Below are 17,674 nucleotides of genomic sequence, written 5' to 3' on the forward strand. Positions count from 1 at the left end.
CAGGCACAGTGGCTCATGCCTGTAATCCCAGCATTTTGGGAAGCTGAGGCAGGTGGGTCACCTGAGGTCAGGAGTTTGAGACCAGCCTGGCCAATATGGTAAAACCCCGTCTCTACTAAAAATACAGAAATTACCCAGGTGTTGACAGGTGAAGATAGCTGGACTTCCTGGGTCAAGTGGGGACTTGGAGAACTTTTCTGTCTTACAAAAGGATTGTAAAATGCACCAATCAGCATTCTATAGCTAGGACTGTAAAACACACAAATCAGCGCTCTGTAGCTAGCTAGAGGTTTGTAAAATGCACCAATCAGTGCTCTGTAAAAACGCATCAATCGGTGCTCTTCAGCTAGCTAGAGGTTTGTAAAATAAACCAATCAACACTCTGTAAAATGGACCAATCAGTACTCTGTAAAATGGACCATTCAGCACTCTGTAAAATGGACCAATCAGCACGCTGTAAAATGGGCCAATGAGCAGGATGTGGGCAGGGACAAATAAGGGCATAAAAGCAGGCCAGCCACCTTCAGTCCGTGGCAGCAATCAGTTCTGGGCGTGTTGTTTCTTGTAGAAGCTTTGTTCTTTTGTTCTTCACAATAAATCTTGCTGCTGCTTACTCTTTGGGGCCCCGTCACTTTTAAGATCTGTAACACTTGTTGCGTCCATAGCTTCATTCTTGAAGTCAGCAATATCAGGAACCCACCAGAAGGAAGAAACTCCAACTCTGGACACAGTGTGGTGGTGGATACCTGTAATCCCAGCTATTTGGGAGGCTGAGGCAGGAGAATTGCTTGAGAATTGGTTGAACCCGGGAGGTGGAGATTGCAGTGAGCCAAGATCAAGCCATTGCTCTCCGGCCTGGATGACAGAGCAAGACCCCGTCTCAAAAACAAAAAACATGAAAAGAAAAAACTTTTAAAATTCACATTTGGCCAATAAAAGGACTAATACAGTTACTCACATGGAGGAAAAAAGCATTTTTAGTCATTGGATCGGTATTATAAAATGTGTGAATCATGTATACATGTCCTTGGAAATGTCCTTTGGTATTGCGATTCGAGTTTTATGATCTGCTTATAATTAAAGTTTCCAGTTAAGTTTTTAAGGGAGAGAAAATGAAACACTCCCAAAGCCAACAGCTTGTTTCTCAGGACATAGCCCGTGGCAGAGTTTTATGACTGCACTAGGCTTTTAGTCACTGGCTAGCACTTCCTTCCTAATTCTCAAAATGCTTCCAGCACTTCCTCTTTATGGTGGGGCTGGGCTTCCGGCACCTCCAGAAGTGCAGACTTGCCCATCCCATCTTGGCTGTAGACAGACTGCTCGGCCCAGAGCGGGGCACTGGCAGTGGCTGTGACAAGGGGAGTAGGAATGGGAAACACAAGGAAAAAACAGACTTTCCTAAACCACTGCTGCACTCAATGTTGTGCCGAGGCTGGCTGGCATAGGCTGGCGAGCATCTTCACGAATCTGTTATATTTAATAACTTCCCAGTTATTAAATATAGCCACTATGGATAATTAAGTTTTATAAAGGTACGCTGAAATAAGGTGTATAAAAAACAAAGGTAAAAATGCTCAAAGCTCATTACTTCCTAATTTTTTTGCTTCATTGTATTACGGTTTATGTTCTTGAGATTACTTAGGCTACTGAAGGTGTATGGTAGGAATACTATAGAAAAGTGTATTACTGTGACTCTTTCCCCAACTCTGCGGTCAGTGATGCCCGTCAGTAGATTGAAATCGGCCATGGTGGGAATGTTTACCAGAACAAGGGCAAACACCACAAGCCAGGGCTTCATTGTTTAGTTGATTGCCAGAACTTAAGAAAATGATGGAGAAAATGTTAATGATGCAGATTAAACTTACAACTGTGTAATGTGCATAGCCATTAAATTGCAAATTGCTTAAACATTGAAAATACTTTCTTCTAGCTTTTGAAAATACTATCTGATTTGACAAAACAGTCACATCATTGATAAAGGACTGAAATTTTGACATAGTCTTTGTTATTTCACAATTTTTTGTTGTTGTCGTTTGAGAAGAGATTTGCTCTTATTGCCCAGGCTGGAGTGCAATGGCATGATCTCGGCTCACTGCAACCTCAGCCTCCCAGGTTCAAAGAATTCTCCCGCCTTAGCCTCTCAAGTAGCTGAGATTATGGTTGCCCGCCACCACACCTGGCTTTTTTTTTTTTTTTTTTTTTTTGACTAGTCAAGTGCAGGAGTGAGGAGGAGGAAAGTGTAGAATAAAGAGTTGGATCTGTAACTAACTATGAACCATCAGTTGAGATAACTCACTACTTTCAGACCAGCCACTTTTGTCTTACTCTTAAACAAAATGCAACTAACATTTATGTTGGAACTACACTTGTTCATCAATTGCAACTACAGTTTGGCTATGGATACAAGATTCAACAAAAATCAACTGCAAGCATTTAGTGACAGTCGGTTATATGGGATTTATGATTAAGAGTATTATATATTTAATTGTATATTTATTTGTAAGTTGCACATCGCACATCTGTATCAACATTTATAATAAACATATATTAAACATGCACACACAGACACACTTTTTACCCCTGAAAGCTGGCTGCAAACACCTGTACTAGCACACCACTGCATACACTGGTGTAATGTAATTCCAGACTTCTGGGACTGGAGCCTGCCAAACTTTTTTGACAGCACCCTACTTTGACAAGCCAGAAACCTCATGGCCTACCTCCCTCATTCACTTTCCATATGGCATAGGAAAAGGGATCCCCACATACATCTCGCAGAGTCATAAACATTTTTTATTTAGAAATAGCAGCACGGGTGCTTCGTATTTGAACCCAGTGCGTTTATGTGTTCAAGTGTAGTTACCAGAACAGCATAGGCAGATGCTAGAATATATCATCGCACACTAACCAAACAACCCACAGCGAACTAAGTTGGCAATAAAGACACAAAACCAACTGTAAGTTGTAATTCAAAAGCAAGAAAAAGGCCGGGCGCAGTGGCTTATGCCTGTAATCCCAGCACTTTGGGAGGCCGAGACTGGCGGATCACGAGGTCAGGAGATCGAGACCATCCTGGCTAACACGGTGAAACCCTGTCTCTACTAAAAATACAAAAAAAAAACTAGCCGGGCATGGTGGCGGGCGCCTGTAGTCCCAGCTACTTGGGAGGCTGAGGCAGGAGAATGGCGAGAACCCCGGAGGCGGAGCTTGCAGTGAGGCAAGATCGCACCACTGTACTCCAGCCTGGGCAACTGAGCAAGACTCTGTCTCAAAAAACAAACAAACAAACAAAAAAAACAAAACAAAAGCAAGAAAAGCAGCAATTGTAAAGCATGACAACCTCAAGACAGCACTAATAGCACAGTGTTCCTCTTCCAAACTCCAGGAATTCCAACTATGTTGCATGTGTGGGCCACAGAGCCTTAAGCCTTGCACAGCATCCAGACCTCTGGGAAGGAACTGAAGTTAAACCCTTGGTAAATGCTAGTTCTGTGCTAGTTTTAGTGTGTGAATAATAAACTGTACCGACTCCTAATGACTCACTCCTTAGGTCACAAATAATTAGGCTTTTATAAAAATGAAAGTGTCCGGAACTGCCTGTCATTGACACAGTAGACATGCAAAAAGAACCTGAGTGGTTGTATCAGTCATCTGCCTAGCAGGAGGCAGGCTGGGCGTTGGGTTAGCAGTACTGGCTCTAGAGAATTCTACCGCATCCCTGATACCTTACACAGAACAGCTGTCTTCCTGGCTCGGGCTTCACTAAGGTCATTTCCAATCACCACCAACCTTGATTTCAACTTTGGAGTCAATGCAATCCTTGTGCTAAATGAGATCCTTGCTGGTAGTTACTGGCACTGTCTAGCATATTTGTGGAAGCATTAACTCCTTGAGATAGTCAGTCAGTTGCTGCTGGAGCTACTAAGCCCACGACAGAATTTCTGCAGTCAGCTCTAGGCGGGCCCACCTCCTGCCACACTGCTCTCTAGGCACATGGAGGGGTTTCCCTCACCACCAGTTTACTCCTGGGGCCTAGCTCGGTCTCAGGCAGGGCAGCACTCGGGAAGATAGCCACACATCACTGCACTCGAGGCTGCCTCTGGTCTGGAAATTGCGGGTCTGCTCCACTGTGTGCCGTAAAGAGCTTATCTTTCTGTTTATTTGTTTCTCCAGATCGAAACAGCATTGGCGGAGGGACAGAGCCAGCACCGGGACTGACCAGGAGCTGCTCCTCCTTCGCCTCGGTTTAGAGTTGATTTGGAGGTTAAAGATTACACTTTTTGAGAAAGGTAGTAAAACATTAATTATGGGTAAAGTTCTTTCTCTCTTGCGCCATAGATTAACTGGCTGATTCTGTTTGCTCTATAAAGTGAACCATATTTGCTAAGGGTAATTTGAAATCAGCAGTGCAAATGGCCCCCTGACTTCCTCCTGCTGTTGGGCACTGTGTTGAGGTGAGCGCTGCAGGGCTCATGGTCATCAGGTCCCCCCAGGGGGACAAATGCCGCATATCTTTTGAGAACCACTGGATTACTGAGGTGTTAGCAGTCCCATGGACTTCTCAGAGCCTGTCGCTCATCAGGAAATGTGCCATCTAAGGCATGCACATCAGTTCACAGTGATGCACAGTAAAACCGAAAGCCAGGGGTCTGATTAACTTGCATCATTGAAGGCTCTGATTTTATTCCCGTCCTGGATGACCTGGGAGCATGCTTCAGATTGTGCATCTAGGGCGTGATGGGTTTATTTGGTCGTCGCTGTCTTCCTCGGGTATAGAGCAGGGTCTGGCATGGAGCAGGCGTTCCGTATTTGCTGAGCGAACACATGGATCGTATGACCTGCTCTACACCTGTTGCTTGCTGCCTCCACGTCACTTACCATCTCGCTGGGGTGATGTGGGTGTTACACGTGAGACCATGAGACAGCAGGAAAAGACTAGCAGATCCAGGAGCTAAAACATGGGCAAGGCCAGCAGGTCCCGGCAGGAAGTCTGTGGGCTCCAAGGCCCTTGTGGGCACAGCGCTGAGGTTGGGCAGGCGCCTCCGTGTCTGCTGGGCAAAGATCAGGTTGGCACTGGGGGTGGGAGGCTGGACAGGTGTGGAGAAGCAGGAAGCACATTCCAGGTTTCCCTAAGGAAATGGGAAAAACTAGTTGTTTTAAAAAAGGAACTGAATTTTTTTTTTTTTTTTTTTTTTTTGAGATGGAGTCTTGCTCTGTCACCAAGGCTGGAGTGCTGTGGTGTGATCTCGGCTCACTGCAACCTCCACTGCCTGGAAAAATTGAACTGAATTCTGTCTTAGCCAACTTCCAGAGCATGGCCAAAGTCATCTGTAGCACAGTGTCCCCATGGACTGGGTCTGGGGCTGTGACTTAGTGCCTGCAAACATTGGCACCAAGCTGAGGCTCTTATGGTTCCATTGTTTGTGGTCTTGAGACTTGGTCTTCATAAACACAGCTCAGCAGAGGCCTCGCTCTTGGGCAGGCCACTGCGAAGTTGCCCAAATCGGTGGAAGCGCCTGGTGAATCCTGACTACTCTCTAAGCAGAGTGAGAAGAAGCCTTAAAAGTCACATTTTTGAAGTGTCTCTTATGAGTGTTGATGACAGGGGTGTCTTGCTGAGCTTATGCAGGAGGCTGTTTGCTTATTTGAGGGCTGAAGTTTATATGCAGACTGGTGGTGCTTGTGTATCACCAGTCATAGCCAAAGCAACTTGAGGAGGCTTTTCACTGTTGTTCAAGCTGTTTATAACAGCTGTGTATCCGCAGGTGACACTACTGCTTGGAGCAGCAGAGGAGCCATGCTTGGGCAGCAGCTGCTTTGCAATCCATGCCCTGAAATTCTGTCCCCTGTGCTGGGTGGGGATGCTCTCTATGGTGCCATTGAACTCAGTGTGTGTTGTTGCGGTTTGCAATGTGCTAAATGGCTCAGATGCAATGATGGATGCTTCGAGGAGAAGCAACATGAGTCCTTGAATTATACAAATTGATATTCCACGGCCTCGCGAAATCATCTCTGCTGAATCAGGTTTCTCCCTGATGTGGAGGGTGTGGCTGCACAGTATTTGATAGCATGAGAGAGCAATCAGACTAATTTCTTATTATGTTCTAACAATATAAAAATCCAAACCACATAATTGAAGCAAATAATAAATCTTTCTGGACCACGATTACCCAATTTGACTGTTTACTTTAATCAAATCACAAAATAATGATCAAATTTGGATTTGATTATGTGCCTATAAAGATAACCAAGAAGCAAATGTAAGTAACTGTCAGTCAAAGTCTTCTCAGACAATAGCTCGCATTACAACACGACAATTACATTTTTATCAGGTAGTTAAGTTAATTACCTGTGGTAAATGTGTTAGTGGGACGAGTATAGATTGCTGTAAACATTTGCTGACCACTTTAAAATGCTGCTGGACCATATGGGAGGATTCAAGGGTACAATAGCATGCAGATGTATTTACACCTGCTAATACCATATAAAATCCAATAGTGTTCATGGTGAAACCTGTGTGTCTTTTTTCCACCACAAGATGGCTCTGTGGTGGTTTCTTCTCGGAAACCACATGGGTGGCAGGACAAATTCATGGTTGTGAAATAGCACACACACTCTGGGCAATGGTGTTGTCGAAACTGGGCATTTGGTTTGAACCAGTAACTTCAACCTCCCTTCCTTGCTGAGAAAACCCTCTCCTTCCCACTGTGTCCCCCAACCACCTAGTGCCTTTGACTTTCCTCTATCGAAGGTTAAAACAACATCTGGGGTGGCTGCAGTGGTTCACACCTGTAATCCCAGCACTCTGGGAGGCAAGTGGATCACCTGAGGTCGGGAGTTTGAGACCAGCCTGGTCAATGTGGCAAAATCCCGTCTCTACTAAAAATATAAAAATGAGCCAGGCGTGGTGGCACGCATCTGTAATCCCAGCTACTCAGGAGGCTGAGGCAGGAGAATCACTTGAATCCAGGAGGCAGCGGTTGCAGTGAGCCAAAATCACACCACTGCACTCCAGCCAGGCGGCAGAGTGAGACCCTATCTCTCAAACAAAATAAAATAAAACCAACAACAAAATACCCAGCATCTGGATCCTTCTGTGTTGGCAGGGACTTTGCCTATTTTGTTCATCACTGTCTTCCCAGTGCTTACAGCAGTGCCTGAAATTGTGCTTAGAAATTTGGGGTGTGCCGGTGGAGGCTGCAGCACCTGTGTGAGTCAGTGTCGATTCCAGGTTGTAGCTACCTCCATTTCAGGGTGCACTGCCCGAAATTCACTCCCTGCATGGAAGGGTGGTCAAGCTTTATATAATTTTAATACACAAATTATTTCCTTTGCCTGTTTATATTAAGATAATTCCCTTCCAAACTCCCCAACCCTGTGCAGTTCAAAACTTACTTCCAGTCGAGCATAAGTCAGCCTTATTCACATTTCTTCACATACCATTCCCAGGCAGGACCAATTGCTGTCAGTTCTTTTCTCAGGAAGTCTGTGGACTTAGCTTCTTCAAAGTATTTTCTTTTTCTACCTAAAAAAGCCTAAAGCTTTCCACAATAGTTTTACCGCACTTGACTGTTTGCAGTGCTTAGCACGTGTTAACTTATTCAATTCTCTCCATGGCTTCTTGCCTCTGCTCAATCAGTTACCATCCAACTTTTGCTTTCCAGCATCCAAAAATGTTGTTGCTACAGTCTCTTGTCTCTGGTTCATTTGTCCTTCTGGGGTAATATGCTTTTTTGAGAAAGGACCTCACCATTACTTATTTGAGGGTTCAGAGGAAGCAGAAGTAAATGCTCATATTCAATCCAACATCTTTAATAAGGAGCCCAAAGTGAGCCCTTTGCATGTAGTATCATGGACTCATCACAATAATCCTGCACTGTTATTATCCTCATTTCCCAGATGAGGAAACTCAGGTATTGAAAAGTTTAATAACTTGCCAAGACCACACCGTCAGGAAGCGGGACAGAACTAGAATCCAATTCCAGGCAGTCTGACTCCAGCATTTATCATCTTTTCCCTAGAAGAGGGGAGGTGGTAGAAATAGAAAACTGACTGAAGGTCTGTTTAAGAAGTAGTTAGACCCCTAAGCACACTGCACACACATGTATGCATGCATACATACACACAGAGACACACACTGTACCAATTCTCTCCTATTTACCATGTTAGTGAGGGGTGATCTGCCCTAAACAGTATAAGATGGCTGAACACATGACACCCAGCACTGGGCTGATGAGATGACAACAGTTCATCAGTCACACACACTCACAGGCAGGGGAGGAGGACGCCACACACCGTGCAGGGCCACACAGCGGCTGCACTGAAATCAACCAGTAGGGGCTGTGGGAGGAGGCTTTGTAGTAATAGGAGCATGAGGTGCTCCCTGGTTTCCACAGGAGGATGTGATTGGTTTGTTTGAATAATTCCACAGACTGGCAAGAAGGTGAAGCCCGAAGCCCGTTAGGTGGAGGATCAGGTGGAGTGCCGCTGGTGTGGCTGAGAGGGGAACTGGCCCGGTGGGGGAGATTTGTTGCTTGGGGGAGCATATCTAACCAGAGCAGGGAAACTCATAGGCCTTTGGGGCCCTGTGAGGCTCTAAGACATCACGCAGTACAGGACATTTGAGGTCTTACAACATGCAACAACACACACACAAATGCACTCACTCCTCACTGGGGGCAATTTCCCCTTTCTCTTTCCAGAAGACGCCTGGAGATAGTTATACCCAATGAAGATGTAAAAGCACCGGGTCTCTGGATTGATGGGAATGGTACAGTTGAGGGTACAGAAACTAAGGAGAAGTTTATATAATGAACAGGGCAACCCCCACTCTCTTTCCCCACAACGAGCAGCCAGAAGAACGCAATGTGCGGGGACTTGAGGGCTGTGACCACCCCAAGAGGAAAGCCCTACAGACACCAGGGCTCCCAGTGAAATGGCCCAGCTCTTGGTCATCACTCATGAGTCCAGGGCTTCAATCAGTTTTTAATTAAATATGAGAAAGCAGCCAGGGATCTGTAGGGGAGGGAAAAAGGGCTTCCCTCCACCCTTCAGCTGGGCTACAAATAATTAAATGGACATAAGACAGATTATCAGGACAAAAACCATGGTTAATTATGTGCATATGCACAGCAGTCCCACAATATATGAGACTTGACGGAGGGCCAGACGACCAAAGCTTATACCCTATCCTGAGCTACAGAAAGAAATAGGGCCTTGGGGCTTCTAGCAGGAGATGGCAACAAGGTATGGGAGGAAGAGGGGTGGAAATGCATGGTGAACAAAGTTGTCTTGTGCAGATAAAAGGTCTTTCAGGTAATAAAAGTTGTCTGGAGCATCCGTCTTTCTGATACAGGTACTTTTTTGTTTTCATTTTTAAAGGAAGTTATGACATTATAAGAGACAGAAGTTTTTGTTTGTTTGTTTATCTGAGACAGGTTCTTGCTCTGTCACTCAGGCTGGAGTGCTGTGACGTGATCATAGCTTACTGCAGCCTCAACCTCCTGGGCTCAAATGATCCTCCCACCTCAGCCTCCTGAGTAGTTGGGACTATAAGTGTGTACCACCACACCAGGCCTGATACAGATACTTCTACTAGATTTTCTTTCTAGATGTTACCTCCATTTACAAAAGGACAGCTTTTCAGAACTACTCCTGTGTCTGCAGTTTCTCAGAATAATCAGTTCAAAACGTGCCAAAGTAGTATATTTGGGGGGGGGGTATCTTCTAATCCCCTATGTATTTTGGGGTGGTGTGTTCTGAGTTCCAGAAGATCACCAAATAGCTGAAGAATTATCTCATGTAAGACAGGGACCAATATGAAGAGAAGAATGCAAAGTGGAGGAAACAGATCATTTGGGAGTTTCAAATTTCAAAATCACTACTATTAATACCCTCAGATGAGAAGATAGCACATGCATGAAACAGGAACAGGATGCTATGAAAAAGTAACAAGCAGAGATTAAACTTAAAATTTTTTAATTTAAAACATAGCAGAAATTTTAAAACACAAAAATATGATAGAATATTATACAATATTTTAAAAACTTAATAAAAGGGTTAGAAAATAAAGCTGGAGAAATCTCCCAGAAAATAGAGCAAAAAAAGAAAAAAGAAAAAGAAATGAAACATTTTCTAATGAAAAGATGAGAACACTAGAGGATTTTTTTTTTTTTTGAGACGGAGTCTTGCTCTGTCACCCAGGCTGGAGTGCAGTGGCCGGATCTCAGCTCACTGCAAGCTCCGCCTCCCGGGTTCACGCCATTCTCCTGCCTCAGCCTCCCGAGTAGCTGGGACTACAGGCGCCTGCCACCTCGCCCGGCTAAGTTTTTGTATTTTTAGTAGAGACGGGGTTTCACTGGAACACTAGAGGATTAGAGAGCATCATCCAAGAAGTAATTCAAGAATATATCCTAAAACTACAGATATAGATTTCTAGATCATGAGAACCCACTTTGTACTCAGCTCAATAGATGAAATAGACCACACCAAGACACATCATTGCACATCATTGTGAAATTTCAGAACACTAAGTAGAAGGAGAAGATCCTAAACATTTCTAGAGTGGTCGAGGCAAAACAAAGCCAGTAGAGGCATATATAAATGATCAGGAGTCAAAATATATTTTGTTTTCAGACTTTCCAGCAGAATGCTGGAAGCTAGGTGGCAATGAAGCAATGCCTTCAAAATCCTGAGGAAAAGATATTTCAAACTTAGAATTCTATAGTCAGTCAAGCAATCAATGAATTATGAGGGTAAGCAGACAAAATACATTTTTATTTTTATTTATTTATTTATTTATTTAGTTTTGAGACAAGACCTCCATCACCAGGCTGGAGTGCAGTGGTGTGATCATGGCTCACTACAGCCTTGACCTCCCAGGCTCAGGCGATCCTCCCTCCTCAGCCTCCCAAGTAACTGGGACTACAGGTGGGTGCCACCACACCCAGGTAATTTTTTTTTTTTTTTTTTTTTTGTAGAGAGGGGTTTTGCCATGTTGCCCAGGCTGGTCCCAAACTCCTGGGCTCAAGCAAACTGCCCACCTCGGCCTCCCAAAGTACAGAGATTATAGACATGAGCCACTGTGCCTTAACAAAAGATATTTTTAGATATACCAAGGTTTCCCAAATTTTCCTTCCTGTGTTGACTCCTCTCATCCCCAGGAAGCTACAGAGCATTCCATCAAGACAAAATAGTAAACCAGGAAAGATGAAGACCTGGGATCCGAGAAATAGGAGATGGGCAAAGGGAAGCCCATGGAAAATGAGGAGAGGGGATCCCAGGATGAGGGCTCTGTAGCAGGTTCTGGGAGCTCCCAGTCCACATGGGAATAGGTCAGAAGTGCTCCAGGAGAGGCCAGGCATGGTGGCTCATGCCTGTAATCCAAGCACTTTGAGAGGCTGAGACAGGCGGATCCCTTGAGGTCAGGAGTCTGAGAAGTGCTCCAGGAGAAATTTCTCCCAAAGCTAAAATTAGTCAAATATCTGATGCAACATTGAGCTGCGATTCAGATAAGTTGAATTTGTGATAAATTTATAAGACACAGAAGAACAGATAAACAAACAAAAAAATAATTTTAAACTCTGGGTAAAATAAAACGTCTTGCAAGAAAGAAAGAGAAAACACAGTTTACCACCTACATAGCACTGATGTAATCATATTAGTATAAATACTGAAGACTGGTCTAACTAAAATTATGGCATAATCCCAGCATATGATGTGTAATTGAGAGCATAGACTCTGAAACCATACTGTTTATATTCAAATCTGTATCCATCACCTGCTAGCTGTCTGACTGGGCCATTCACGTAATCACTCGGTGACCCAGTTTCCTTATCTGTAAAACGGGGATCATCACAGAACTTATTATCTAGGGCTTGGGGGAGTATTGAGTGAATTAACACATGTAAAATGCCTAGAACAATGCCTGGAATGTAGTAAGTTCTATATAACAGTAACCTAGTATTCTTTTGTTTGGTTTTCTTGGTTTTTTTTTTTTGAGATGGAGTCTCTCTCTGCTGCCCAGGCTGGAGTGCAATGGCACGATCTCTGCTCACTGCAACCTCTGCCTCCTGGGTTCAAGCGATTCTCCTGCCTCAGCCTCCTGAGTAGCTGGGATTACAGGCGTGAGCCACCTGTAATTTTTGTATTTGTAGCAGAGACGGGGTTTCACCATGTTGACCAGGATGGTATTGATCCTCTGACCTTACGATCCACCCGCCTCAGCCTCCCAAAGTGCTAGGATTACAGGCATGAGCCACTGAGCCTGGCCCCTAGTATTGTTTCATAATCATGTTAGGAAAATGGAGAGAAAGAGGTGAGCTGAGGGTAGGGGTGGGGATGGAGGGTGGGAACTTAATTGTCTGTCATATTCCATAGAGGAAAATCAATAGAAATGCCTAAAACTGAAAAATCAGGAAGCAGTACTATAGGAATGTTATTTAGAGATCTGAAGGAACATAGGAGAAAAAAAGCTAAAACAAATGTTAAAAAAAGCTAAAACTGTCTCCATGGAATGAATCTGGGGTTTGAGAAAGAACCCTACCCCATAATTGTTCCTCTCCTTCAAGCTTGAAGGCACACAAGGTGTTGGGTACCTGGAAATGCAAAGCAAATCTTCCTGGAAAGCTGCTTCCTGGAAAGCTCCGGTTGCTTCCGGAGAACAAGAAACTGAACGGAATCCAGGTGATGATGGCACATTGTTTTCACAATAAGCTTTATAAAATGATTTGACTCTGAGTTCCCCAGAAGCAGACCCAGAGATGGAGATTGGTGTGCAAGTGATTTATTAAGAAAGTGCTCCCAGGGGAAACTGGTAAGGGCAGGAGAAGCACATCCCAGACTGCACCAGACCCTGCTCCAGCTCCAGGCAAGGCTGCTGGGCTTTGTCACTCCCTCCAGCACCTCTGGAGGGCCAGGCACTGAGATGGAGAGGGCCAAGGGCACCAAGGGCCACAGGTGGAGAGGCTCCTGCACCCCAGGGCACCCAGAAGGCTGGTGACATACCTCTGAGATGTAAGAGGATCTGAGAGGATTTGGGTGATGACCTCGAAATACCTACGAGTCCTAAAATATAGTTCAATATGCTGCAATCTGCATCTCCCAGCCAGACTTTTCCAGATTTGTACATCACATGGGACAGGCAATAAACCCAACTTGTTCAAGCTCAGGGGGTCCCAGAGATCTGTGCTGGTGGGTGCTAATGAGCAGCTTTCCAGGAAGATTTGCTTTGCATTTCCAGGTACCCAACACCTTGTGTGCCTTCAAGCTTGAAGGAGAGGAACGATTATGGGGTAGGGTTCTTTCTCAAACCCCAGATTCATTCCATGGAGACAGTCACTTACTTCTAGGTGGGCATTAATGTGATGAGTGGGCTACACTCTGGAGATTAATTCTTGCTGTTTATTACCACTCCTGTGTAATTTATTCAAGTAAAAACAGTAGTGTTTCAGTAAAGTCTATTTTAGAACAATGATAATATTCAGAAAGTATTTTTTTTTTTTACAAATACGGACAGCAACAAAAAACTCCTTGTTGCTCCAAATAACTTTGAAAGAGAAAAACTGGCCCTTTAATTTTCTCCAGAGGACTATAACCTAGATTTCTCCCAGTTTTACATGCTTTCATTTATTAAGCAAAATAAACTAAACAGAAGCTTAATTAAAAGGTTGTATGCGATATGAACAAAGCTCACAGGAAATCTCTCTTTACCAATCCTGCTATAAATGAGTGACCTCACACTCTAATGTTTTAAATACTTTTTACCACGAATGTGGCACTGGCCCCAGTTGTCTCAAGACAGCGAGGAGCCAGAAGGTTCTGTGGCACATGCCCTGAGCATCACCTTGGGGCTGGCACAGCATGCCACACGGAGATGCCCAAAAAACATCTGACAGACAGCCGGGCAAGGTGGCTCACGCCCATAATCCCACCACTTTGGGAGGCCGAGGTGGGCAGATCACCTGAGGTCAGGAGTTTGAGACCAGCCTGGCCAACATGGCAAAACCCCATCTCTACTAAAAATACAAAAAATTAGCTGGGTGTGGTGGTGCGCACCTGTAATCCCAGCTACTCGGGAGGCTAAGGCAGGAGAATCATTTGAACCTGGGAGGCAGAAGTTGCAGTGAGCCAAGATAGTGTCATTGCACTCCAGCCTGAGCCACAGAGCGAGACTCCGTCTCAAAAACACAAAACAAAACTGAAAGAACCAACCTGAAGCCCTTATGTGCGGGTTTACTCCATTGTCACTGCTACCATAAGCCAATGTCTTTCTGTGGCAGTTGCTGAGGAAGGTGAAGTCATGGGTAAGAAAACCACCTGCTTACACGCAGGATTCCTTGTCACAAACGATCCCATGGGAGGACAGGCTCCCTTCCGGAGAATCCTGGCCACCCACCTTTGGGATGCTGGAGGAGGGTACTGAGCTGGAAACAGTCAACAGCTCCAGGACTTAAACTGTGACAATGAAGACCAACTGAAGGATCTAATTTTTTTTTTTTTTTTTTTTTTTTGAGATGGAATCTCACTCTGTCGCCCAGGCTGGACTGCAGTGGCACGATCTCGGCTCACTGCAACCTCCGCCTGCCGGGTTCAAGCAATTCTCCTGCCTCAGCCTCCCAAGTAACTGGGACTACAGGCATGTGTCACCATGCCCGGCTAATTTCTTTCTTTTTTTTTTTTTTTTTTTTTTGTATTTTTAGTAGAGACGGGGGTTTCACCATGCTGGTCAGGCTGGTCTCGAACTCCTGACCTTGTGATCCACCCGCCTTGGCCTCCCAAAGTGCTGGGATTATAGACATGAGCCACCACCCCCGGCAAGATCTAAAATTTCAAACCATGTTGCTGTCCCCATTCAATCTCAGCTGCCCTAAGTTACTTTCGAAAATTTTTTTTCTTCTGAGTGCCATGGCTCATGCCTGTAGTCCCAGCACTATGGGAGGCCGAGGTGGGAGGATCATTTGAACCCAGGAGTTTGAGGTCAGCCTGAGGAACATAATGTGACCCCCATCTCCACAAAAATATTTAAAAGACAACCATGCAGCTGTAGTCCCAGCTACTGGGGAGGCTGAGGCAGGAAGATTGCTTGAATCTGGGAGTTCAAGGCTGCAGGGAGCCATGATCACTACTGTGCTAGAGCCTGTCTTGAAAGAGGGGAGAAGGGAGAGGAGAAAGGAAAGGAAAGGAAGGGTGAAAGAAAGATCCTTTTCTACGCACCTCAGGAACAGGAATTCTGAACCTGGGGTCCGAAGTCCATGAAACTGCATGACATATGTTTTGCTTCTGTGTGTATATTCTGGGGAGGCAGCCGTGGGATGGTCCTCCAGTTGTAGTGATAGAGTGGTAAGCGTGTGTAAGGGTGTAAGGGTGTAAGGGTGACTAAGGAAGAGCTTTCGGTGTGCTGTATTTTTTTTCTACATTTGCTAAAGGAAACGCCCACATAATTCAGTGTCTTTAACCCTATCTCCATTGGGGAAGAGAATGACAAAAGGCCTGGAAAGGAGAAAAGCTGAATAGAAACATATCATCCCAACCCATTCCAGCTGCAAGCAGATGAGGGCATGTTCCCTTTTTCCATTCTTTCCTCCCTCTGGACGGGGCGGGGCAGCGCAGTCAGGAGAATTCACAACTGTGCCTACATCTGCTCTAATCCCTATTTTTAGAAGAAGGAACATTTGAGACCAGCTGTTTTCTCTTCTCCATGGGTAAGAGAGTATTTATAGAAGTCCTATTGAGATTCTGGGGCAAGTTTGTATCATCACGTCAAGTAGAATAGCGGTTTTCCAGGATATATCCTGCAAGTTCTCAGACAGGACCCCAGATGTCCCCAGAGAACAGAAACCCTTCCTCTTCTATCCCTTCTCAGTCCAGCTCCACCGCAAGAGAGATGGTTCCTATCTCTGAAGCTGGCCCAGCGACAAGCAAGAAAGGACTGCACCCGCCTATACTTTCCTCATCTCTTTTGTCTTACATTCCTGTTGAGGTCAACATAGAGGCTGGAATCTCCTCAACATGAACTTTTTTGAGCAAACATGAACAAACCCGTTAGTTTGAAAGTTCCAAGAGGGAGAGAACTTGCCGCAAGTTTTAAGTCTCCCCCTGCAGGGGCTGGAGGCCACCAGGCACCTGGTAGTCTGGGCTGAGAGCCTGGGCTTCCCCGTCCTCTTCAGGAGGTGAGGGGAGATGGATGGATTCTACCCCTAAAGTAAGCTAAGGAGCCATCCAGAAATGGGGTGAAGGCTCCCTAATGGTGACTGCTCACCTCTGCCAGGGGCATCTCTGGTAGCTCAGAGTAAAAAGCTATCAGAGGAAATTAGCGAACACAAGGATCTTGCATGTGCTGTGGATGGAACTGTGCACATTCAAGCACCTGACCCTGTGGGTAATCAGAGAGCAATTAGGCCTCGCTTACTAGATGGAATCTGGCCACCACAGACTGAAATGGATTTGAAGTGGATGGCAGTGATTAAGCCCAGGCCTGTGGCGGTACCCTGCAGGGTCAATTACAGCTGCAGGAAAACGTGATGCTCCAACCAAGTGAGAGGAGGGCTAATTAGAGAAGCCGGGCCGGAATCGCAGATGAGCCCATCATCGAGAAGGCAAGACGGTCCTGTGTCTAAACACCACCCGCTAGATGATTCCAGAGAAGCAAACATCCAAGGGAAGTGGTGGGGAGCATTCAAAAAGCTGACCCTGAAAGAGGGTGAGAAATCTGCTGATGAGTTCAGCTGGGAGCCAGGACAAAGGCACCGGTGACAGCTTGGGGGACCTGTCCTAACTGGGCGATTAGACAGTCAGTGGCTCCTTGAGGCTTCCTCAGAGACTGAGATATAGCAGGAAAGTAGTCTAGAAGTGAGAATCTTTCTTGTTCAATCCAGAGGCAAAGTGGAGAGCACTTTTTAAATCCCTTGTCTTCCAGCTCACCTTGCCAACATAATGGTGCTCATCCACTCGTTCACTGTCTGTCTGGGCCAATATTTGAGAACCTATTGTCAGACACTATTGTCAGATGGTGGCACTTTGTCACTGACACGTGTTCCAGCAGATCATAATGATAACAATGCGAAGAGCTAACATTTCCTGAGCAATTCCTCTCTGCTGTGTCTTTTGCTATGTGCTTTACATGTATTTTCTTGTTGAATCCTTACAAACTGAGAGGTAGGTACCATTATCATTGATTGATGAGGCAGACAGAGGTTAACTTGCCAAGACCTCATGGGATGCTTGTAACACCCCTGTGAGTGAGGCAGGCAGGGTCTCCTCCATTCTTTAGAAGAGGTCATGCAGGCTGGATAGAGTCGCCTGAAGTCAGACTCAAGTCATGAATGGCAATTAGGGTCCAATCTGAAGGTCTTTCTACCATGCCGTGTGGCCGGTAAGAGGAGAAACAGAGCATGTGGTCTGCTTCTTTAGTTAAAGGTGTGTTTCTGTGGTGACGTCCTGGTTCCTTGCCTGACCTGCATGGACAGTGGCTCTCACTAACCACCTTGGCTGTGCTGCGTCCATCTGGGAGGAGATAATGTTGGAGATAACAGGAAAATTGGCATACAAGGGACCACCCATTGAAGAATTTTCCAGGACAGTCCACATTTGAGACAGTTTGTGCAGTTATCATCATAACTACACTCATTCTTGTCACACTGTGTACAGTAAGTCCTCACTTAATGTTGTCAATGGG

The sequence above is a fragment of the Macaca fascicularis genome, chromosome 17 (genome assembly GCF_037993035.2).
Source record: "Macaca fascicularis isolate 582-1 chromosome 17, T2T-MFA8v1.1".
Lineage (NCBI taxonomy): Eukaryota > Metazoa > Chordata > Mammalia > Primates > Cercopithecidae > Macaca > Macaca fascicularis.